The sequence below is a fragment of the Syngnathoides biaculeatus genome, chromosome 17, assembly GCF_019802595.1.
Source record: "Syngnathoides biaculeatus isolate LvHL_M chromosome 17, ASM1980259v1, whole genome shotgun sequence".
Taxonomy (NCBI): Eukaryota; Metazoa; Chordata; class Actinopteri; order Syngnathiformes; family Syngnathidae; genus Syngnathoides; species Syngnathoides biaculeatus.
Genome location: NC_084656.1, coordinates 14,206,553 through 14,231,115, shown reverse-complemented (window position 1 = coordinate 14,231,115; position 24,563 = coordinate 14,206,553). Strand labels below are relative to the sequence as shown.

General features: G+C 38.7%; 1 protein-coding gene across 2 annotated transcripts in view; it reads right to left on the bottom strand.

Moving 5' to 3' along the window:
- Nucleotides 1-24,563, bottom strand: part of LOC133490988 (leucine-rich repeat transmembrane neuronal protein 4) — a 93,859-nt gene that overhangs the window by 5,216 nt on the left and 64,080 nt on the right. The gene's annotated exons all lie outside the window — the stretch shown is intronic.

Sequence of the window (24,563 nt, the reverse complement as noted above, 5' to 3'; positions counted from 1 at the left end):
TCGGGAATATAGAAGTAGCAGCATGTAGGAGTTGTAATATTTTGGATTTACGACTGACTGGTGACCAGTCCTGGATGGACCCCACCTCCCTCCCAAAGCTCAAGCTCACCTGTGACCCTTATGAGGTACAGAAAAAGACTGAATAGATGGATATTTTTAATACTGGACTAAAGCACTTTGTGATGGTTGATGCTTCTTCCTGGTTTGGTACTATTGGGTCCTACATTTTTCTGCACAATACTGAAATGTTTTCATTTTTTAAAAATAATTTGCATCACGTTTTCCAGCATAGTCTCACGTGCATTTGTGGCTCAATCCTTCGATTGGCAGCTTATTGCTCGCCCTTTATTATCATCCTCACATGGTGACCACATGCGTCTCCAGCGACCTAAAACCTTCCAAAATGTTTGCCTGGAAGCATCTGCGGCAATTGCTTTTTTTTTTCTTTTTTTTTACAAATGTGAAGCATTTCATGTTAAAAATCAGATTAGCCCAAAGATTTATGAACGGGCAAATGCAGATTTGGTTGTGTGGATGACTTTTTAACACAAATCACACAGGCGCTGGAGCAAATAAGCCAGTACTTTCACTCCTGTGCCATGCTACTTGTGTTACAGCCAGAAGCACATGTCACATCTGGCCATGTGTTTAGTGTGTGAACCCCCACCCCCCTCCACCCTCAGTCCCCAAACAACATCATGCCAAACAAGCACATGTGACTCTTGTGACAAATCATGCCTCTTAACTTTCCATTCTACCACATATCCTATAAAGCTAAAGCAAGGGTAGATCCTCCATGTACACCCTACATGTACTTAGTAAGAGGCATAACCAGAGTGTTGGAAATAAATTACGTGTCACTAGAGTTTAGTCTAGTACTATTTCAGTAATGTAAGACCATTACACAGCTACAAAGCCCAGCAGAGACACACATTACACTAATTGGGGTGTGTCTTGGATTCAGTTCTTGTGGTAACTGACTCCACTTCCTATGATAGAAATCCAAAACATAATTTATCTGGTGAAAAAAAAAAACACCATTTACTGTAAACAAAGTGTATGAATCAAATAGCCAACAAAAATGGATGTTGGGAGAATCTGAGTACTGTGAATTGTAAACAGAAGAGAGGTCAAGTTTATCCATCTTTTTCTAATTTGTTACTGAGACAGGGAGATATTTCAACTCTGAGACCTGATGTAGGACTTTCCTCCCAGTGCTAAAGACTGGGGCCTCTGATTTAGAGATTCCTAACCTGGCAGATGTTTCAATACCTTGGAAAAAGTATGATGGCTGAGAAAGTGTGTGCACTCAGAATTTAACACCAAGCAAAAGCAATGAAGGCCAACAAAATGCAGTTCAGGAATTACCCTGACCTATGGCCCTATGCTAAAGCCTCCCCAGAACATATCTGCAACATCAGGTCTGTTTCAAATAAAAACGCTTACTTATAGCTTGAAGCTAGAGTCTAACATTATTATATTGAGTTGGACCCCACTATAATTCAGCACTTGTGCAACACTGCAGTCATATATGCTCATAAAACGCTACTGTGAGCCTGTCTCTTGTCCAGCTTTAAGATGGATAGCAGACCTATCCCCTTTGTGTCGCCATATCAAGATTTTCTGTCAAGCAAAAATCTCCATAACCGCCACCTCTTTTTACATCCTTAACCTCCTTCTTCTTCAAATGGTGTCCATTAAGTGAGGCTGACTCATTACATTATAGGCACTCAGTGGATTACTCCCATTATTTTGCTCTCAGTTTAAACCTTTCCCCAACCAGACCTCGGCCACCACAGCACCACCTCAGCTGCTGTCACACACGCGTACACACACACACACACCACACACACACACACACACACACACACACACACACACACACACACACACACAAAAACACACACACATGCTGTTATCCAACTCAGGTCTGCTCACGGCTCCCTGCCCAGTGCATTGAATTAATTAACTGATATTAACTCTAAAGCGTCTCAGTGGATCCTATCAAAGTCCAGGGCATTAATTTGCCCTTGTGCTGAATTTGTGTGACTACCACCCCAGTGGGATAATTACAAAGGATGGCTACAAAGTTTCATACTGTAAATTCATATTTTTCAATGCAAATCTACATAATATCCTTTACGGTAAACAAAAAGGTATTTTCCGTGAACGAAGTCGCAATAGCATCTGCTTGCCCAACATTCTCGTCGCAACTCAGTTAATAGTTGTCACGGAAACAATGGTGCACGGGCGGACCCAAATACAGGACTCCAAGACAAGGACATGATGTTCAGTGGGTTTTATTATAAACGAAAGTTGTGCACGACTACACAGTCCAAGAAGGCAGGATGCAAAACACAAGAAATAATGTCCGATAACTATGGGTCAACTGAAGAGCATAACCAAAAGCGTGACTGGGCTACAATGGCGCAGTGGTGGAATAACCCTGCATACTCAACGAACTGGCGAATGCCACTGACAAACCTCCAATTTAAATACATTGTCTAATCACAGTGCCTCATGTGACACAGCTGTGACCGGCGAAAGTTGTCTGAGATGAAACAGCTCGGAGTGGTGGCCAGGCCACGCCCCTCTTGGCCGTGGTCCAGCCTTGCTCATGTCAACAGTGTACACAAAACATTCTGCAAACCGTGAAAATCCAATCTCTTCCACAACGTTAGCAATGTTTTAAGCATTCTTTGTGATCTCAAATGACCAAGTGAGGAACGTGGCCATTTAACCTGTTGATTTTCTCCTCTGCCACGACTGCTTCCAGTATGTCTGCCAAATTCTCGGCTGTGTGGCTGCCGCATGTTTGGAGGATTGGTTTGCAATTCGCCAATTATCCGTGATAAATTGTGTGATTGCAGTCAAGTAGTTTTGTGTGGCATGGAATGTGCATCTATCAACTGTGATTAAGATAGATTTAGCAGCATTTAATTCTTCCTTTATATTAGCCATGTTTCTTTTCTCTGCTCTCCTGCCATAGTTCAATTAGCAGTATAGTCTAGATGTAGCCATGTTTCCTTGCTGCGTTCAATGGAAAAAGTGGCCCTGTGACCTGCAATTAAAGCAGGCTTGATGATGAATGTATCTTCATTCTAGGCTTATGAATAATTAAACTAATTGAAAACATAAAATAAACTTAATAATAATAATAATTATGGTTAGTTATGGAGCACTGTGAGCTCATTATGGCTGTATGTGGAATGGAGGCACACGGATAACACATGATCCTGTTTTTGAACACAGATATTCAGTTTTGAAATAGAATTAATAGAGCCCTATAAATTATATATTAGCCATCCATCCACATTCTCAATACCATCCACATTCTCAATACCTCGGTCGGTTATCTTGTTCAGGGTCACAAGGCGCTGGAGGCTAACCCAGCTGACTTTATGAGAAAAGTAGACTAAACCCTCAACTGGTTCCCAGTCAGTCGAGGACATATTTTATATACAACAATTTGGACTCACATTCACACCATCACTGTGTGGTAACTCACCTCACACTGCCTGCACCAAAGTTGGGCAAATGTACCACTACATCAGTGACTAAGTCATATATTATTATTATTGTATGTTTTTAATTATAGTTTATTCATCTCAACTTTACTGATGTTTTGTTGCATTGTCACTTTTACTTCAGTTAATTAGAAATTAACTTCCCACATCTGTGTTTTTATTCCGTTTTATTATAGTATATGACTCAGCATTAGAATGAAGGTAGTGTTTGTTTAAAAAGTGAAAAGTTGAAGCACTGCAACAAAAGCACCATTCAGAAGGAAGCTACGCAGAGAGAAACTTTGACGTTTCCATTGCATTGTTGAATTATGTATGAGGGTGTTGTTTGGTCAAGTTATTCGACTGCTTATTGTACTCACTGCAGTTTACATAAAGCAGCAAAAATAACCGAATCCCACACGCTGCAATGCTGGATACATATTTTGATCCTTTGGATGTCTGCCACCAGTATCTGCGCTTCTGTTAACAATGACGGGCAACCTGCCTCCTTCTGGATCCTGCCTCCGTATGCCTGAATGCACTGAAGTCACTTTGGTGACCTTCAGTCGCAAAGCTCAGAAACAATACGTCTTACCAGTTGTCCACCGTGCAGCCTAAAAACAAACACATACATTAACTATCTATGTTCTCCACTATGATTTAATTGTACTCTGTAACACATTGAGAATGAGCATAAAAAAGTACACAGTGCATGGTAATTCTAACAATATGACAGACATCCTTTGACGTGTCTTACTTCAAAGTTACTCTGGAATTCAATGTACTGAGCAATGTTCCTGCTGTTCAGAATAAATATCAAGGACTAATCATAAATGAGGTAGACACTTAAAATATGGAAGTAAAGCTATGAATGCTGTTGGACACTGATAATTACATTTATATTAATTTTTTTTCTGTAATCCATGATTTGTTAGCTCCAGTAATATAGATGGTTTTCCTTTTTTCTGTATTTTATCTTGGCAAATATCACAGCTTGAAAGCCTTTTATAATTAAAATGGCAGTTTCTGACTGCTCTGAAAAACCCAGTGACAGGCCTCTCAGATATGGTTTGAAACTATGAATTCACTTCAAAATGTGTCCTTCCTATTCAAAATGGTATAACATCAGTAGGCGATTAAATGTGAAAATAAATGTGTATTTGAAAATATTTTTGTTGGTCGAATAAATATACTAAGCACTATATTATTCAAAAAAGGCAATTGGCACCTGAGATCAGAAGTGATCAGTATTGCCAATTTAGTACATCATTCCGTTGGGTTTATTTTCCTGCAGAAAATAGTTCATGTTTGTGTCTGAGGGTGTGAGCTGAACGCCATCAATTTCATTTCACACAGAAAATCCCAAGAGGCTGTTTTCCCAGCTGCATCTGTAATATATGTTTCTCTTTGCAAGTGAATGTGAAAATAGTAGCTTTGTTTAAAATGACGTGCGATAAAACTGAAAACCGTTTTGAATCCACGTTTTTCTGTTGTTGAAAGTTTTATTTTGCTCTCTGTTGGTAAATATCAACAAGACCTGAGTTGACAACAATGAAAGCCAACTCCATGCTGTGCAATGCTTCAAGATAATGTAAACACCGGCATGGCAACAGTGAGAATGACAATAATGAATGGGTGTTGTTGAGCAGGAACAATGCCTGAATTCAAAGAGCTGATACTGCAGGTAACACCATCACTTTTATATAGAAATAAAAATAATAGTAACACAGACAAATACAAAGGGGATTTATCATAATTGGGATGTATGCTTGTTAAAAAAAAAAAAAAAAAACAAATTACAGCCATTAGCCTTAAGACTAACTACTATTGTGGGGCGATTGACTATTCTGACTTCATCTGTGAAATTTAGAGCCAATTAGAAGCTTTTTCTCAATAACATTTTTCAGCTTGCTTTAAAAATGTACAATGTGTATGTGAATTGCACCAATTGAAAGTGCGCTTTAGGTCTGGACCAAAATAACCAGACTGAAGGACTTTCCTGGTTTGAATATACTGTATCCTATTTCTGCGCAGTGGGTCCGCTTGATGACCCATTTGAGCTTGGTAGGGAAATGAGTCAGGTCAGGTGAGTAGAGAGGTTGCTCCAGCACAGTGGTGTTCTTGTGGGCCATGAGTAGGTGCATTATTGTTATTTTGCAATGAGTTGTCATATCAAGAAACATAATGAAATTTAGAATTTATTGTCACAGACATAATACAAAAATGGACTAGTATCGATAATGCCAACCTCTATCTTACCTCGTATTGTACCAGTGAGAACATTATAGAACACTCTATTACCCTTATGTTTGTGTTATGTACGAGGTAATTAAAATTGAAAATATAGCACTGAAAAGACCAGAGGCTCTGTAAACATAAATAATCACAAACTTTGCATAGTCAATAGATAAGAGGCCTCCAAAGAATATTTTTGTCATGAACAAAAGTGAAAGGTAACATAATGTGCAAGAATCTCTGATGTTGCAAACTATAAAAGTAAGCTGTCAATGATAAAATGGACACAGATTCTCTAAAATGAGCAATGAGCTTCCAACGAGTTCCACAATGACATAGTGGTGTTTTGGACCCACATACTCTGAACTAAAATCTTTCGAAAAAGGTTCACAATATATGGCAACTCATATACGCAAACAAAATATGGAAGACCACTCATAAAGTCATCAACAATGGGGAAAAAAGACAAAGGAGGACAAGATTGAGTTCCTTGTCACCCTTCCCATGCACCAATGAGGGCCCACTGTCAGTGAACCACTTAGACAACTTTCTCCCCTTTCGACACATAACCTACACTACATGAAGAACACAGCAAATGGACCATGAAATGTTACTGAAAGCTTGATGCCACAGCCTGCTTTTCTCTCATGAGTTATTGGTGCTTGCTTTATAAGCGCATCTTGTCTCAACTGGTTACTACTTGCTATTGGGGTGTAAATTTCAAACTAGCTATTGCACACAGTGTGTATACATACACACACACCCACACACACCCACACACCACACACACACACACACACACATTACCATTTTCTGAGCCACTTATCCTCTCAAAGGTTGCAAGAATGCTGAAGCCAGTCCCAGCTGTCAACGGGCAGGAGGCGGGGTACAGCCTGAACTGGTTGGGTGCCAATCGCAGGGCACATGGAGACAGACAACTGTCACACTCACAATCGTACCTAAGAGCAACTTAGAGTCTCCAATAAATGCATGTTTTTGGGATGTGGGAGGAAACCGGCGTGCCAGGAGAAAACCCATGCAGGCATGAGGAGAACATGCAAACTCCACACAGGCGGGGCTGGGATTTGAATGCCAGTCCTCAGACCTGCGAGGACAACAACAATGTAGCCTACTTCTGGTTCTGGTGTTTTGATTACCGTGTATTATTCTCGATGAAGCTGATGATGGATGATGAATTATGGGTTGCTGAGATATTTAAATATGAATGTCACTACAACCAGAACATGTTTAGCTACACTATGCATGACATTATCATCTTCATTTTTATGTTTTTTCTTTTTGAACCTTGTACATTCATAATACACATGATTTATGAAAGGGTCTACTGATTCTATTATCATCCCAACTTCCAAACTCTCCTCAGTGGCAAAAGCCATGCTTAAAGTGCTTCTTCCAGAAATGGCAACAGTGTGTGCGAGTAATCAGTTCCACACTAATCATGAATATCAGGGAGGAGTGTGCCTGGAAAGGCAAGCAGAGGCTTTTAAAGACTGTATCTAATAAGATGTTAAAAGCAATCGGGTAGCAGCCAAAACAGATCCACAGACCATCGCCCTTCTGCTTCCAAATGTCTCTGGGAAATGACGAAAGAGTATTCTGACACAGATCTCCTTTTATGATATGGAGATTCACTCATCCAAACAAACAACCAAAAGCATTGCAACACAGCATTGGACGTTCAGTCAGATCGACTTTCCATAACGAAAGAGAACTGTCATCATCTGTCATCACAGACAACTGATGTGATGTCATTAGTTCAAAGGCCCATTCAAGACAGAAGTCAGAAATAGAAAGACGATCAAGGAGTAACAGTGGAGGGAAGGCGGCTATTGCATGTCTTCCAGATTGATTAATAAAAAATAAAAATCTGATGGGACTGGGACTGCTGGGACTGCTGGGACCCCCCCCCCCCCGAATCCTCTGCAATGTGTCAAATTTATTAGTTACTGAACCAGTAGTTTTCAGTTGTTGTCACACTAGGAACTATTAGCAACTCAAAACCCATCTGTAGAAAGTGAGAAAAAAGGGAACATGTCTTTCCTTTAAGGTTCTTTTCAGAGCACCTTCTTAAGAAAGTGGGGTTGAACACAAACTGCATGTGCAAAAATAAATATTGTAAAATTAAACGACAACTGCACAAAATATACCAATAAAATTTCCCTCATCTTATCAGATCTCGGTAGAGAGGCATAACAAATATTGTATCAATATTTTTACCATTAAACCACAAAATTTTTTCTGACAATTCCTGTCAAAATAATGTTTTAAAAGAAAAAAAAATCTGATTTGGGATGCCTGGAATATATTCCACACAACAGGGGTTCCACAGATGATGGAGTTATGTTCCTATATCACCAACCTATGCTAACCCAGTAGTAAAACTTACATGAAATATTTGGATTAAAAATGACATTTTAATGTCATAAATCACTATTGTATTTTTTCCCTGTAATTTACCTGTCTGGTCCCCACACCTACCCTGACCCACTTTTGGGTCCTGACCAACCAGTTGAATATCACGGGTATAAAAGGTCTGCCATCATCAACTGGTCATTATACTGTTAATTTGTCAATAATAATAATAATAATAATAATAAATATAATATTATTATTATTATTATGTTTGCAAAATCTATTACCACGCCTAAAAATCACTCCACATAATATATGTAACCGAGAAGGACCAATTTAAATCCAAGTAATCATAAGAACTGTTATTATATTAGACTGTATAATTTGGATTAACAATAATGAGGTTTATGCTTTCATCTGCAAAGGTAATTAGCCACTGTGCTTTTGTGATCGTGGGAAAATCCAGGTTGTTGATGGCAGTCCTGAGAACAGCAATGCAGACTCACATACAGATATGGTTCAGGAAATCCTTTGAGAGAATGAACCTTTTCACTCAGAAATTTTTTACCAGATCTCGTATTAGCAGCTTGAACAACTTTAGTGTGAATTTCAGTAAAATTACAGAGAAAACAAGTTGAGTCTTCCACAAATGTTGTTGGAGCTTTGTTGAGGCATCTTCTTCAATCACATTTTGGGTTCCTATTTCATCAAATAATTAATCCTTCAAATGTCTCTTAAAATCCTATATAAAGTTGTCATTTCATTTTAAGATGATTCTGATTACACTGTACATATTGGTCGTTGAGGTTCTATGTCAGATTACTGCAATAAAAGCTTCTATTCCGACATCACTGCATCTGTTATTTTTACGATCACTTGGCTTCACCTGATGTATTCGAAAGTGACCAAATATACTTGTTACCACGGCCACGAAAGCAACACTTCAATCACATTCCTCCAATCTGCATACCACGTTTGGCATTTCCCAATCACTTCCTCCTCATTCTGCTATGCACGTTGCACAACTAATGATGCTTGACTGACTTGAAATCAGCCAGGGTTCAAAAGTGAGTCTCCTAACTCTGAACCGAGCTTGATTTGTACTTTGCGTGGACAGCATCAGTCCAATTACCAATTGACTTTTTCAAGGCAACACAAACAGCTTTGTTAATTTTACTCTAGACATCAAATAAAAAGATCGTTGAATTATAATCGATGTTCATCTGAAAATGGGCACTGAAAGCAAAGTCGAACATGCTGCTGTGAGCAGAGACAAGCAAACACTGAATTGCAGGACCGACAGCACTCGAGAAACCTTGTTTGATGCCTGTTTACTAAATGTTAATTAAAAACTGCCTGAATCCTCAAATCCCTGATAAATATTTCATCAGGTAGCTCTTGGTGATTGCTATTGTAATGGAGTGACAACATTTAAATAGTCTTAGCCAAATTATCAATCAGCACCACTTCTTTCTGTATGATCCACCCACGTACATACAGTGACCACGCTCCCCACACTCACTAAAACATAAAGGTTTTAGAGGGCATGTTTTTAGACTGTGGAAGGAAACAAAATTACAACCTGCACGAGCACATGGAGAATAGGGAAGCACTGCATGGGAAGGTCTGAGTCGCGATTCGAGGCAGATGAGCTAAAGTATTTGACTCCACTTCTTGTATGTTACCTTGTGACCTAGTTGTTGTAGTCCCAAATATATTAAAAACCTGAAAAATAATGAAGTTTGTAAATACTGTGATAAAAAACACATTCAGGTCATTTTTATATTTTCAACCACAGTATGTGGCTTGTCCTTCATTTTTTTTTATTTGACCTGTTAATTAAATTTCAAAAGGTTACCAGGTTTACTACCCTCACTCTTCTCTTAAATAAGGTTGTAACTCTAGACAGAAACCCAATTTTTCACCTCAGACATCTAAAGGAATACTATATGAAAGGGCTATGTGAAAAATTATTTATCATGACCTCTGGAAAGGAAATTATTTTTTCCGCTCATTGGTTTGATAAATTTAATAGTTTCAAAGCTTATGGGGTAAAAGTGAAGCAGGAATCCACCGTGTTCCGTCTAAGTCTCTGTAAAGGTGGTTTTCTCTGGTTAAGCCTATAATTTATCTATTGTTTCTGTTCCCTCCCTGGAAAGGAACCTTGGGATGATGAAGAATTAATGCATTTATTTAAAAATTGTATATAGCAGCGCTGCGACACAGCAAGGCTTTGAGCCAAATGTTGTTGCTTCAGCATAAAAGGCTCTCTAACAACATCAATACGTTAACAGGAAACAGGTGCTGTGGCTAGCTGGTACTTAAGGTCTCCTTATACACCCACGCTCGTTTTCAATGCATTGATTGTCAAATATCCAGGACTGAGGCAACATTGGGAAAATTGAGCTCCATCCATTCAATTGCACGGCTCCTGTGGGTTGCATTATTCAGCTCAATACAGCTGACTTTGCACATTTAGAACATTAGAAATTGCCAATCAAGTAAATGACGTCCTACTTTCAAGCCAACTATAAAAGAAGAATAGGGTGAGAATAAGATTGTAATTTTACTGGACACTATTGTGTTGAAGTCATGGTTTTTGTTGGAAAATGCACATCAACATTTGATTTGGTAATTGTCGGCACATATATGGAGATCAATATAGCCATCACACATGCACAAAACTTCAATTTAAGAGGGCACCAATATAGTCAATATAGTCCATCTCGTCTACACCCCGACGTCTTCCACAGAACATTCCCTCGAGAGTCAACCACAATATGTAGCTATACACAATATGGACCCCCTCACAGTACCGAAATATCGCTCATTAAATATCTACTATATATCTACAACCACTACTAAGACTCCTTGACAGATTCCTTGCTATTGGCATCAGACATGGAGTACACCCCTTGACTGGATCAAATCCAGACTCTCTTCAGTCAATTCAAATTTTTCTCATCCCATTTGTCCTCCGTCTCCATTGGTGTGCCCCAGGGCTCTGTCCTGGCAAGTGTTGTCTTCATTATCTACATTCTCTAGGCAATATTTCTCTGAAAATAATTGTGTGCCCTGCGTCTCCAGACCACTTTCCAACCTACCTACTTTATTGACTGCCTTCCTCAACTAAATTAATGGTTCTCTTTTAATATTCTAAAACTCAGCAATACCAAACCGAAATGCCTCTAAATTTCATTTCATTTAATCATTTCAAAGTTCATCGTAACTATAACTGAGAATTTTTTCATCATCATCAGAGTCTAAAAGAAGGAGTTGTTAATCTCCTCCTTTTAGACTCTGGTTTTGGTTTCAGATCATGCAAGTTCAGAGATTTGAACCCCAGTCCTCACCTTTGTGAGGCAGATCTGCTAAACAGTCATCCAACGTGCCAACATACCGTGACTCTGTCAACTTACTCATCACCCTTCATGAACTTAACAATATTCACAAAAGTGGAGTCTAAAAAACCTAGTTGACAATGATAATGGCTCGACACCAGGTTATAGCTGACTTTTAATATTTCCTACACATTTTGCTATTATATTTTGTTCCACCAAATTGTGCTTTTGACATTTTCAACTTCAGGGACTTTTTATTTTCTGAACATGTTGGTAATATTCATGAACGTTACCAAGTAGACATGGAGAAGTTGCTAAATCCTCACAGGCACTTACAGCAGGAGTGTGCGCACTGAATGTACAATCAGTGTGTACAACGGTGGCCTTCTTGATATTTATCCTATCCTAACATCCTAATATTTGAGGCCAGATTTGAACCCAGTCCCTCACAACTGTGAGGTAGACGTGCTCATCATTTTCCCACCATTCCACCCATGACCACTACTCCTAATAATAATCATAATCATAATTATATGGCTTGTCCCCTGTGATTGGTTGCAACAGCGAGTCACTCGCATTATTATTTTGCCGTAGTTGTTGTTGTTAAGCCGCTTTCCCTTCCCGATGCATCCCGCTCATTTTTTATCTGGGCTTGGGACCACTAATGGCTGAGAATAAGTTCAATGACTGAATCAAACTCCCACTAAATGTGTGAAATCCATCAGCAAGTACTACTACAGAAAATAATAATAATAATAATAATAATAATGCGTTGTAAGAAGCCCTAAAGTAACATGTTTCAGGATGTGAAATCTCCAAGGAAAGAAGTCATCCCCAGGATACTGTATGCCATCACTTTGATTTAATATGACAGGTTTAATGCCAACAAAAAGATATTTCTGCGTGGGAACGAGCTCCTTATCAGATTTCAGCAAATGGCTGTATTGAAAATCTAATGCGGCAATGTAGATGGCGCGCAGTGTTGCGATGTCGCGCACGTCTTGTCCCATGTAAAAGCGCAGAGATGCAACACGATAGAGATCGACAGGGAGAGATGAGAGAGAGACAAAGAGAGCAGCAGAGAGAAATCAAATGATTGAGGACATTGTCTTTCTCCTGTCTGATGAGTAATATGCCAGTTCTTCACTTCCTGTGTGTTTTTGTAGATACGAAAGCAGCTGTGGGCGCTATCCTTTTGACTGAATCTCTCCCAAGGTAATTGCTCTTTCTACTTTACTTTCAAAGCCCTGTCAGTCTCTGTGAGCTAAATGACAGCCGGGTGGTAACTGAATTACGGAGAGGAGGAGAGAGATATGCAAAGCCTTCTCTTGTCGTTCTCGCTAAATGGTCTGATTACGTGGTCATGTCCCCGTCATCAAGACAACTGTTTCCATGGGCAGATGCCATATATAATATAGGTAACTGAATTAAGGCTAAAAGCATTTTGTGTTCTTAATGTCCCAAGAAAAAATATTTGTAGTCACACTTTTGAAACCACCCTGTCCCAAAATGTAGAACGTGGACAGGAAATATGTCAAATACCTGTAAAAAGTGTGCAAAGCATAGAGGACAGGGTTAGGGAAAAATAATAAATCGTTAGATGCATCACAATGCATTTGTAAATTGTTTTAAATCTATTACAGTAATACATTTTAATAATAATAAACAGCACTATGGCAATGTAACAAGTAATCTGAGTGAATAACTGTTATTTTGGGTGAATAAAAAATGATATGATTGGAGCATGTTATGTAAATTGTGCCACTCATGTCTGTGCCCGTTTGTAGCTCCTCTTACACAATAAAAATGCGTTTAAGCCTGTGAACTGCATCATTTGATGAAAAATCCAAACCCACAAAACTAGAATTCATGGATAACATGTATCTTGTGTGTTCAGTCATTTGTGGCTGTGGGGCTGAGGAAGATGACCTCCTCACTTGTCAGTGACTACACATTATGGACTGAGCGCCTCAGCTTTCTTTCACGTCAACAAGGATGCAATACCTTGAAATGCACAATCCTTTTGTTACTGATGTGAGCTATGTGTGAATTGACCAGTGTGTAAAAAAAAAAAAAGGGGGGGGGTACCCGAATTCAAATAGCTCTTACTGGAAGCGCAATCATAAAAAGTGGTATGATGATTTTTGCCAATAATTTCTGTCCAAGCATTGGAAACACCCTTTGCCTTTTTTTCAAAGATGAGAAACATTTGAGAGGGATGTTCCTTTTCAACTGAAATCTGATGGGTTGGTTTGTCAAGAGATAAACCCTGATGTTGTTCACCAAATCTTTCCGCTTTGTTGCCATTTGGGGAGGGTGTAGAATGGGATTAGAAATTGGATCGACATTAGATTGAAAGTCTGTTTCCTGTTTTTGTCATGGTTGAATTAACTCCTGCATTAGGTTAGGCTGTCCCGCTGCTATGATGTCATACTATTCATTTACAGAGCTCATCAAGCTAAGATGATCTGCTAACAGCCACACACCCGCAGTGGAATTGGTTGCCATGAGTCGAGATTTCATAATTGCAAAATATGTTATTGTGCACAAGACCTTTGTCTGCAACAAGCAATATTTGACAAATCAGATGAATTAAATGAAACAGTTAAGAAAACAAAAAAATCCCAAAAGCCTTATTTTTATTTGATCATCTGTTTGATTCAGTTGGGCCAGTTCTTATAGTCAGGGCTCCTGACTCTTACCCTTGAGACAACACAATTGACATAAATTTTAAAGTCATTACATGTGTACCACAACCATATAAAAGTATGGTTTATGATTATTCACAGTAACCGCAATTGAAGCAAACCAGTTTACCAATTTAAAATCATAATTTCAAACAGGATGGATCAATCATTACTACTGCAATTTTCTTCTTTAAAGGGATTTGAGATTTTTCATTTCATACACAAAATTCACTCTCACGACTTCCTGCTATGTTGGCACCTTAGCTACTTGCTGTTGTAATCACATGCAAGCTAAATGCTGTCCGGGTGCAACTGGATAAAAGTGCTGGAGCGGAGCATGGACTAGACTGCTTGTATAAGAGTGATAAAATTGGAGGTTTTGGATCCGTTGCTATTTTTTTTTTTTCTTCCTTGGGCATTGGACCAATCTTCAATCTCAAAGATCAGATCGGGACACCCCTACCAGAGACTGCTCGTAATCTTCTACTGCTCCAACATCGAGAGCATTCTGACGAACTGCATCAAAATCTGGTTCTCCTATTGCACTGAGGCAAAACAAAAGACACATCAGAGATTGGTTAAGACAGCATGCAGGATTAGTGTCTGTATCTTCCATGTAGACATATTTGTGTCCCGTTGCTGCAGCTTTGTGAGACAATCACAGGTGACAACAGCAACCCTGCCAAACAACTCTGTGACCTGCTACCCTCCGGCACATGCTACCAGTCCATCAGACCTCGAAAGAAAAGACTCAGAAACAGCTTCTTCCCACAAGACATCACTGCACTGAACTCACAAAAACACGAACATTGATTTCATACTACTGCTTTTTTTTACGTTGAACCATTCATGACTTCGTTGTTGTGCATATAATATGCCCATGCAATGATTAAGTTTACAGTAGCCATACATAATGTTTTTTTTTAATAATTTAAATTTTATTTCTTAAAACAACCTCATACTTGTACCATATGTTGCTGTGTCTGGACCATGCAATGACAATAAAGGCTTTCTATTGTATTGTGCTCTATTCTATTACAAGTTAACATTCATTGTGTTACTCATATATGCGAGATACCATTAAAACAATCTTATCTACATATTTTTTTACATTAACATCCCACCATAATGGGCAGTCTACATGTATCTCATAATTTTTATTTGATTTTTATTTCTTTAGTCTAGGTAACTCCAGACAAATAACACAGATATATTGAGCAACCCTTAATAATACAGCATCAGAACTTTACCCACGTTTAAGAACAGCAATGCTTGACTTCACACTGAAATGTTTAATAATACAGCTAAAAAGTAAGGATGAATATGTTTGTGAAGATGAAAGCAATTCATGAGCAGGGTAAAACCATTCATGAGCAGGGTAAAACCAAATCACGTTATGTTCAAAGTCAAGGTCAGGGTCAATGTGCATTTATTGGCAATTCTTCACTATGCGTGACACATAGATTGCAATTACAGTACTAAAGCACCCGGAGTGCTACAAAAGACAGGACAAATAATATCAGCATAAAAAGCTACAGGACAAAAAGTATTAATTTACTGTGTAAATATCAAAGATCCAGGGACGTGTGCAACATAGTCAAGGTTAGAAAAGGTCCGAGAACCAAGGCAAACATCTGACCTTCTCGGTTTCTCCTGCTGTACTTGTTCTGTTTCGCAGTTTTTTCAGTGATCAGTTTGTCGGATTATTGTCCTTCTTTTACTATCACTGCTATTCTCGTTCGTAGATTGGCACATTCGACATTTCTGAGCTTTTTTTTTTTATTACTTCCGTGTTTGTTCTTCCTCTATTCACGTAAGTAACTTCTCCATTTTTGTGTTTTAGTTACTAATTTCTGGCCTGGGTCCAGCACCTCCTTAGTTCATTATTGTAAATATCCACTTCACATTTCACCTCCTGCCATCATTATATTTGGTTTAATTTCTGTACTTTAAATCAATGTGTATTGGACATTTTTTGTTACCAAAACTCAAGTTCTTACTTTCGCTTTGGGATCCTGTACACTCCCATCCGTGACAAATCAGATGAAGGATATGATAAGGAGGATAAGTAAAAGATACAAATATAAATGACATCCATTTGGAGTAAAAATTGAGGTATAGTGGGAGAAGCATGAAAATACAGTCATGTTTCTACTGAGCCGTGACAATCATGGCTGGACTGTTGCTCTCAATATTGTCTTAGTACAAAATTTGCACACAGACAAGAACAAATCTGCCAGCTGTCTCCTCCCCAAGCCCCGCTCCACAACTCAGAAGTGTGGGCAGAAGCAGTACTTTATCAGCCAAGATGCCCAAGGAACTTTGTGAGGATAATAGGCTCAGATTATGGATGGCCAGATAAAAGTAAAAAGTAGTCATCCAAATATTTTCTAGATTAGGAGTAAGAAAGTACTCAATGAAAGAACGACTGAAGTAAAGAGTAACTTGTGGGTAACATGATTTATTTATTTTTTTTAATCACAGAATGAACATCATCCATCTATACACTTTCTGAGCCGCTTATCCTCATGTGTGCTACACTCCCAGCGGGAGTGCTGGAGCCTAATCACAGCCATCAGTACTCATAATGACCAACATGGTCCACTAACCTACGGTATGAAGGTCGCATGTAGCACGGCAGTGTAATCAGCTCTTTCAGAGCCTTGAATAATGGAATTAATTGGACATCATTGATCCATATTCATTATAAATGCCACAAACATACTGTATCTCATGTTGGCCCTCAAGAGAATCGTTACCCTGACCTTCAGCAGTTGCTTTGAGTTACCTCAGCATTATCGCCACACGGCAAACTAAGGGCAACGTCGCTGAGAAGAACTCTTGCTACGTACGGCAGGCACTATGAGAAACCTAAAGGAATTCATTTGGGTTTTTTTTGTACATGGTTCGGATGTCTGTGAAGGGGCTCGATCATGGTAATCCAGAAATAGTGAATCAAGGCAACTGAACTGTTCTCAAACCTTGATTCAACCTTTACAGGATATAATTTGAGTTTGAGGATGAAAAAATGGATATACTAAGCACACTCAGGAGGTGAAAGTGATATAAAAACGTGCATCTCTTAGATTTAAAGAACATATATTGAGTACAGTTTATTGGGATGTGAAGTAACTTTGAATTGTGGGACATGCTTTTTTTTTTTTTTCATTGTCATCTAATGTTTTATGCATATATTAATGAGTTCTTGTCAAGAATGTGCAGCGATGTCTCATTAAAAGAGAGAGAGGTGACCGTTATGGTGTCTTAGTAGCTTCTGTTATATTATCCCATATCCTTGTGGCTTTTCCTGACACCTTAATAAATTGGAGGGAGGGAAAAAAAAGGTAAGTAGTGCATACCTGCAGGCCCAACTTCGCTTAAGGGGATGGAAAAAATTATTTCAGTTTGGTTGCTTAGAGCAGCAATGTGTGTTTAAAAAATGTAATGTTCACAAATAAGTAGATCCAGGATGGGGTAGAAACTTTGCCATTGCATATTGGGGCGTTTTTGTTGTTGTTACCCTGGCAAAGGTATCCACTCTTAAGGGTACCCATGATGTTTCACTGCATCTTTAGTTTTTCGGTTTGAGTGCCATGGAAATCACCAGGGGTGATAAGGTTTATCATTAAAAATCTTTCTACATCTACTGTCATGTAATGACTTGTCAAAATATCTTCACTACAACACCCAGTAAAACTTAGCTATTTGCCTCGAGGTTGAAAATCAGCACGAACAAAAAAATCCTTCCAATAATTATATCAGTTACAGAGATGACAGTATACTTGCATTGGTACATCTTTTGATTAACCTGTACTGGTTGGATTAGCAAATGTATATATCTATTAATCCTATATTGTAACACCCGTTTCTTTTATACACAGTACCACATGAAAGTTTGGACACACCTTCTTTTCTTACCAGGAGAATAACTTGTTCAAACTTTTCACTACAGAAAGATCTCTCTCAACTTACACAGACCTTCCTTCAATTCAAGTTTTATGTGGGCAACTTTTTCATCTCTTTTTGAGTCTTTCCCCTTTTTTGCACAGTGCAGGTCTAATGAATAAAAATGTCATGCCAACCAAAGAAGAATAAAGAAAACCTCTACTCAGAGATGCCAGTCATCCGGACGTTCTGCTTTTACCATGGAAAGTTCTCATTCCTCAAGTAAATTGGCCTTGAGATATATTTCTCCTTTGACATTAGCTCTCGATATGCCACCAGGAACCTGGGCATCTGCTCTTTGCGAGCCGATGACAGGACCATTGTTAGGGGGCGACAGTTGCGGAAAGCTATTCTCATGCCCCGTTTGCTGTCTCTTTCCCGACTTCTCTCCCCGTCTCATTCTTTCTTTCTGCTTATGGATCCTGTCAGAAAGTAATCATATGCTCTTAAATGCCAAAGATCAAAGCCGTCTGTTTGACCTTTTTAATTTCAATATCGCTCCATTGTATTGGGTATCAGATATTTAGTTCAACATTCACTGAGGTTAAAATCGAATTATCCAACACAAAGAAAATTCATAATGGATATGATTTCACAGTCCATCACTATGCGATCATAATACCAATAAAGAGTGACTATTGTTACTCGGAATCTTGATAAATATCATTTTAAGCAACATAATTTTTAAAATTTGTATAATAGTGCCAGACAATCACAAGCAGGATCACGGGTTCATCCTCTACGTTTGATTTGAAGCATTACTAGAGCTTGAGGTCAGTTAATATTTTAGAACCCCTTCAACCTCTAACCTGTGGTGTAGCTCCCCAGATCATTTTGTGACATAGCCAATCGGTTCTCAGTGACAATAACACAAAAAGCATGCTGAAATTACACAGAGCAGGTAAAGTAATGACTATTTCTTATTTGGTCTTCACTTTCTTGTGAATAATCAGTTTTTTTCCCTTTTTTTGCAGAACTGTCTCTAAAATGTGGTTATTTTTGTAGTAGCGCCCAAAGCGTGCTGCAAGACAAAAGCGTAGCAAATACTTTGGTGCCAAACATCAAGTCAGATTGCCGTGATGTGTTTACTTTAAATTGTCAGACGAGAGCAACTAACACTTCCTTCAAGAGACTACAAATATAAATAATACAGCACATGTCTGTGGATTTTGAAAGTCATGAAAATGAGGTGAAGCGCCCTGACCTGTCGACAATGCTGAGCATGTGCGGCCACAATGGCAGATGAGAGTCATAGCTCAACACACAACCATCACGATGCATCACCGTTCCTCTTTGCGCTTCCCTACGGTTTGTGCGAGATCGAGTGGCTATTGGGGCACATGTGGACGTGTGAGTGGGCGTGTGAGAGAGGTGGAGAAAACAACAGAAGGGTGAAGACAAAAAAGCAATATGAAGAAGGAGCGATAACAGCATTGCATGCATCACACGTCATCAACATTTTAAATGTATTTCCACATCTTTTGGGTAAACTGTTATGCATATACTACCTAATTCATAGAAAGAGTAATACTGGAATGACAATGGGCAAGACAAGATTGCGTGCATATTAAAATAAATGTTTGTAGACTGTATTTATGCCCGATATGGGTTATCAGCTGGGGAACATTATGTGGGCCCCAACTGTGTCGTAAGATATTACATATGTGCACACCTACGCTGCTCTGCTGTAGAAAGACTAATATTTAGTCATCTGTGCGTGTCAATGCATTATAACTGTACTTATTACTATTACTTATAACTGTAAGGTTTACTGGATTACCACGTTATCATGCTGACTGGGTTTAGTTAAAGAGGAAAACTAAATGGAGTATTATTTTTAGGAACTGCAATCCGAATTAAATAAATACATGGAATTATATTAAGAGGAAGATGGATGAACAGGCCCGACATATAAGAAAAGCCAATGCTATGTCTAAAATTGCAACAAACAATGACAGTACCACCAACAATAGCAGATACGGGGAAACAATGTGGCTCTGTCAAGCATTATAATGTGTTAACCACATAAGACACTGCACTGGAGGGCACCCTCACCTCACCCCCTTTGTGCAAAATAACACTGCCGTGTTCGGCCTTGAGGCGAAAAATATTTCAAGGATCATGATAACACCCTGATGCCCTGCCTGTTCTCTTGCAGATAAAACATCCAAGCAGTCATGGTAACACAAATACTTGTCAGAAAAAACACGAATGAGATCAATTTGAATACTTTAAACATGGAGATTTTGTTAAAAATGAGATGTTTTGTGGGAGGGAAGGTTAGATTTTTAGATATTTTTTTTTCTTGAGAAAAGTAGGGTCATATATGGCCCATCAACAGTCTCTGAACTGCCCTGATGGCCTTTATGAAATAAAGTAAAAATGCAATATTTGGTGCTTTTATTTTAATTTGCATGTGCTTTCAATGCTGGCAATACCAGCAACCATCGGCTTGCTGACACTATTCAGTTTAAAAAATAAAATGAAACAAAAAGTGACGTGACAATACCAGAAGGGATCTCATGTTTGCACTGTAGCTTCACTACACCATGGAAGGAAGATGGCCAAGGGGGATTAATACTGGTAATCCTGTGGAAGTCCCCATGAGGAATAGCAAACATGAGTTAGTGGTTGGTGCTTATTATGCAAGTACAATGTAACATTTAAAACTGTCCAAAGCATTCCAGAAGTTTTTTTGTAATTGTCTTTTTAAATGTGATATCATGATACTGTATTTTCAATGACGATTTATAATTGTGTTGACCATTCGAATTGTACTAATTACACCATAATACATTATCTAAACATGTAGCGGCTTACGGTGTTGACAATGTTGTTTTATTTAAATAAATGACATTAATATGGAACACAAATGAGCATAACATGTGGGTGTGGCTTTTGACAACCTTTCGGGTGTCTTTGGATAATTAATTGTCCAACCCTGCCAGAAATCCGGCTGCCATTGACATGAATATATTTATGAATGTAATTTTGAAGCAATGTGACAGTCATCATATAGTTAATGATAACACAATGCACCCCCTTTTCCACCCTGTCCTCTCGCTCTCGAGAGGTTTATCTCAACTTTACAATAATTGTGTTTCCAGTTGCAAGAATCAACCTCCGGCCTTGCTGCTGCTTTATTCATGAGCTAGATGGGAGGGTTTCAGGAAAGGACGGGAAGGCGAACAAGATAAGAAGCAAGTTCCTAACTCGATTGGATGGGGGGGGGTAAACACAATCTCCTGCAATTTGACTATCAATCAGAACAGCATGTCTCTCAGAGAGTGGTTCTAATTACAGTCCAAATGAACATTGACTGTTTTCTAATGGAATTATTCAGACAGGCATGGTTGTGTGTTTCACCCCTTCATTTTAAAGGTCCCAATCGTGGATATTGAAGTTTGGTTGTTTTTTTGGGAAACTGACATATACTTTTCACCAAGTTCAGAAGGCAAATTGGTAACAAAAATCATTTGCTTTACCTCTCCCTTGATTCACCAAACATACCAACTTTGCCAACCTTATTTTATTTTCACCCTTTCCTTTAGATGTCTTGGGAGATAACAATTCTTAACAGGCCGATAAAATGGGCACATGATTTCATCTTTTATTTAAAAAAAAAAATATTAGTGGTGGTTAAATTTGGTTAGGGTGAATGGTGGAGTATGAGACAAACATGTCTGACCCCCAGTCAGAGGTGGCTTTAAACATTTTCTGATGACTACTACACATAGACCTTTTTTTCCTTCACCGGCGAACCCCTCTGGTGCTAGGCCTGGAGGTTAAATGGTGAGGACCTGGTGTCTGGGCTTGCTGTCGGGCTGGTATGGGGCAGCAGGGTGGCGCCTCTTGTGCAGTTCGCTGCTGCCTCACAACATAATGCACGTCGGGCCAGACTGCTGAGACACATTAGGCCAAATAATACCAAACATGTTGGATTTTTGCTTTTTTGAGTTTTTTGGATACTTTGAAAGCTCACTGTATGCTAAATTGGTAGAATTGGGTTTGTTATCAACGAGGAAGTGACAGTTCCACAGAATGGCCACAGCATGGTATAAGGGTACTCATATAGTGGAGGATGGAAAGTATACACCAAAACCTCTTGACATCACAAGGATAGTTTTATTTAAGCCCCACCCAAATTTGGAAGCTGAGAAAGCGTTTTAGGCTATATATATATATATATCTCAACAATTTAGTACTGTATTGTTCTCAGTAGTTGTACATGATTTCAGCACTTATCTTCCAACAACTAATGTATTTAGGAACAAAAGAACGATTTAAGTTTTGGGGCGCTTTAAAATAGGTTTTTAAAAAATGTCAGAGACAGGGTCTTGATGGTGTGTGTGTGAGGAGGGGGGGGGGGCTGTGGGGTAGGGGGCTGAAACTAAAACTGCACACTACACACTGTCAGAATGTAAATGAGCTGAGGGATATGAGTAGGCGTTGCAATCTGTTGACTTCTGCTGCTGTCACTGTAAATTGTTCTGAGAACCAAACCAGAGGGAGAGGATGAGCAACAGTATAAGTGAGAGTGAATGCAGTGGGTTGCATGTGTCCACAAGAAGGATGAAGGAAAGATTGAAATATCCAAGACGTTCTCTTGAGAATTGCATGGGAACTCATACAACAAAACGGAAGCATTACAGTAAAACTAGGCATTTTCTTTTTCACTGTCACTTCACTGCTCCTGATGTTTTCTGTGTATAAGCACCAACAAGAAGAAAATCTTTTTTTGTTTTTATACTACAACAAATTGCTCTGCAGAAAATGTGAAAAGGTGGTTCTGATATCAGGATTAGGCACTGTTCTATCTTTTCTCTCAGTATCCTCACAAACATCATTCTAGCTAACAAAAATTCATCCCAATGGAATTTTAAACAGAGGGAGTACGTGAAATTTTAGATGTACAAGAGACTTTTCTGGCATAATGAGGCGTACAGATTTAAAATACCTGTACTGCATAAGGAAAGCATGGAACAGGTTGGGTTCAACTACAAAAAAAAAAAAAAAAAACGTTAAGCGGCCATTATTTTATATGATTAGCGAATCAAATTGAATACAATACTCAGCTCACACAATACCGTTCTGGAAGAGAACCAACATTTTTCATACCAATTACAATAGCGTATAGTGTAGAAAAGGTTTAACTATATTTTCTCAGTCCTCGATGTACGACTGTAAATTGTAAAGGTTCGTGGTATCACTGAATGTGAGCCAGCCCTGTAGTAGATTGACTGCCTCCATTGTGATTACAACACAATTTTACAATCCCTTATTTCTATGAAGCATTGGAATGAATATTTTGGGAATGATGCTCCTTTTGATTTACCTCCTAGTCAGTCACTCTTGGGTAGCAAATGTAGACACATCAAGTAAGAACACCGCATCCTCGGTTGGAGGCAAGTCAAGCTTGAGGAAAGTCATCATTAAAGTTGCATAATGTCTCTTGACTGCCAAAGACAATAACTTGTGACATCTGTCTCAGTATTCCATGTTGTCTGTCACAAGCAATTACGAACCTGTCCGAACAGTAATCCATGATAAAAATGAATTATGGTGGATTTTGACCCTACCTAAAAAAAAGATTGTGGTTCCATATCAACTGACGCAGGCACTATGGTCTGAAAATTCACTTTAAATTGTTGTTTCCAGAATGATTCAAATAATCATAGACTGAAACTTTAGTTATTAGAGGCCCACGTTTCTTGTGGTCCTAGATTTGGTTTAGCAGGGAAAAACTCTCTCATATTTAGGAGCAGACTTAAAAACTTCCACGATGATAAAGATACAATAAATATAGTCGGGAATGACTCAAGTTAAGTTATCCCTTTGTCATTCTGCCATAAGCCTCCACTACTGGATGATCTTCTCCTATAAGATTCATTGTGCTCCACTCTATTTCTTGCTTTCTCCTTGCTATTCACATTCATCAGCTGTTTATGTACTGTAAGTCACCAGCCAGATCGAAGCCCAATATTAAGTCTTGGTGATGCCCAAAACTAAATCTTGGATATGTTTGAGGTTCTTCCTTAGAGCGACTTTTTGCCTTGCTTCTGCCATTATGATGACTTAATGTATGTGTATGTGAAGTATCATCACTAGAAATGTACAACTATTGACTTCATTAATCATTTTCTCTCTAATTATTTCCATACAAAATGTATATATTAATGCACAAACAACTTCATAGTCTTCAGATCACAGTAAATTAACAAATATCCTGTACAAAAATACGACAAAAAATCTTGGGTACATGCTAAATGATGAAAGAATGACATGCCAGAGAGGGCTGTTTGGAATATGATCACTTTCACCGCAGTTCAACATTCCCTTAAATTTCTTTCATGTTGAGAAAACTAGTGAACACTCAGCAGTCAGTGGCAAAGGGCCTTTATAGACAGAAAATGCTAAGTGAAATTTGCTATGGGAAAGGTAAATCTATTTAAAGCAGGAGTATCTTTGGAACTCAG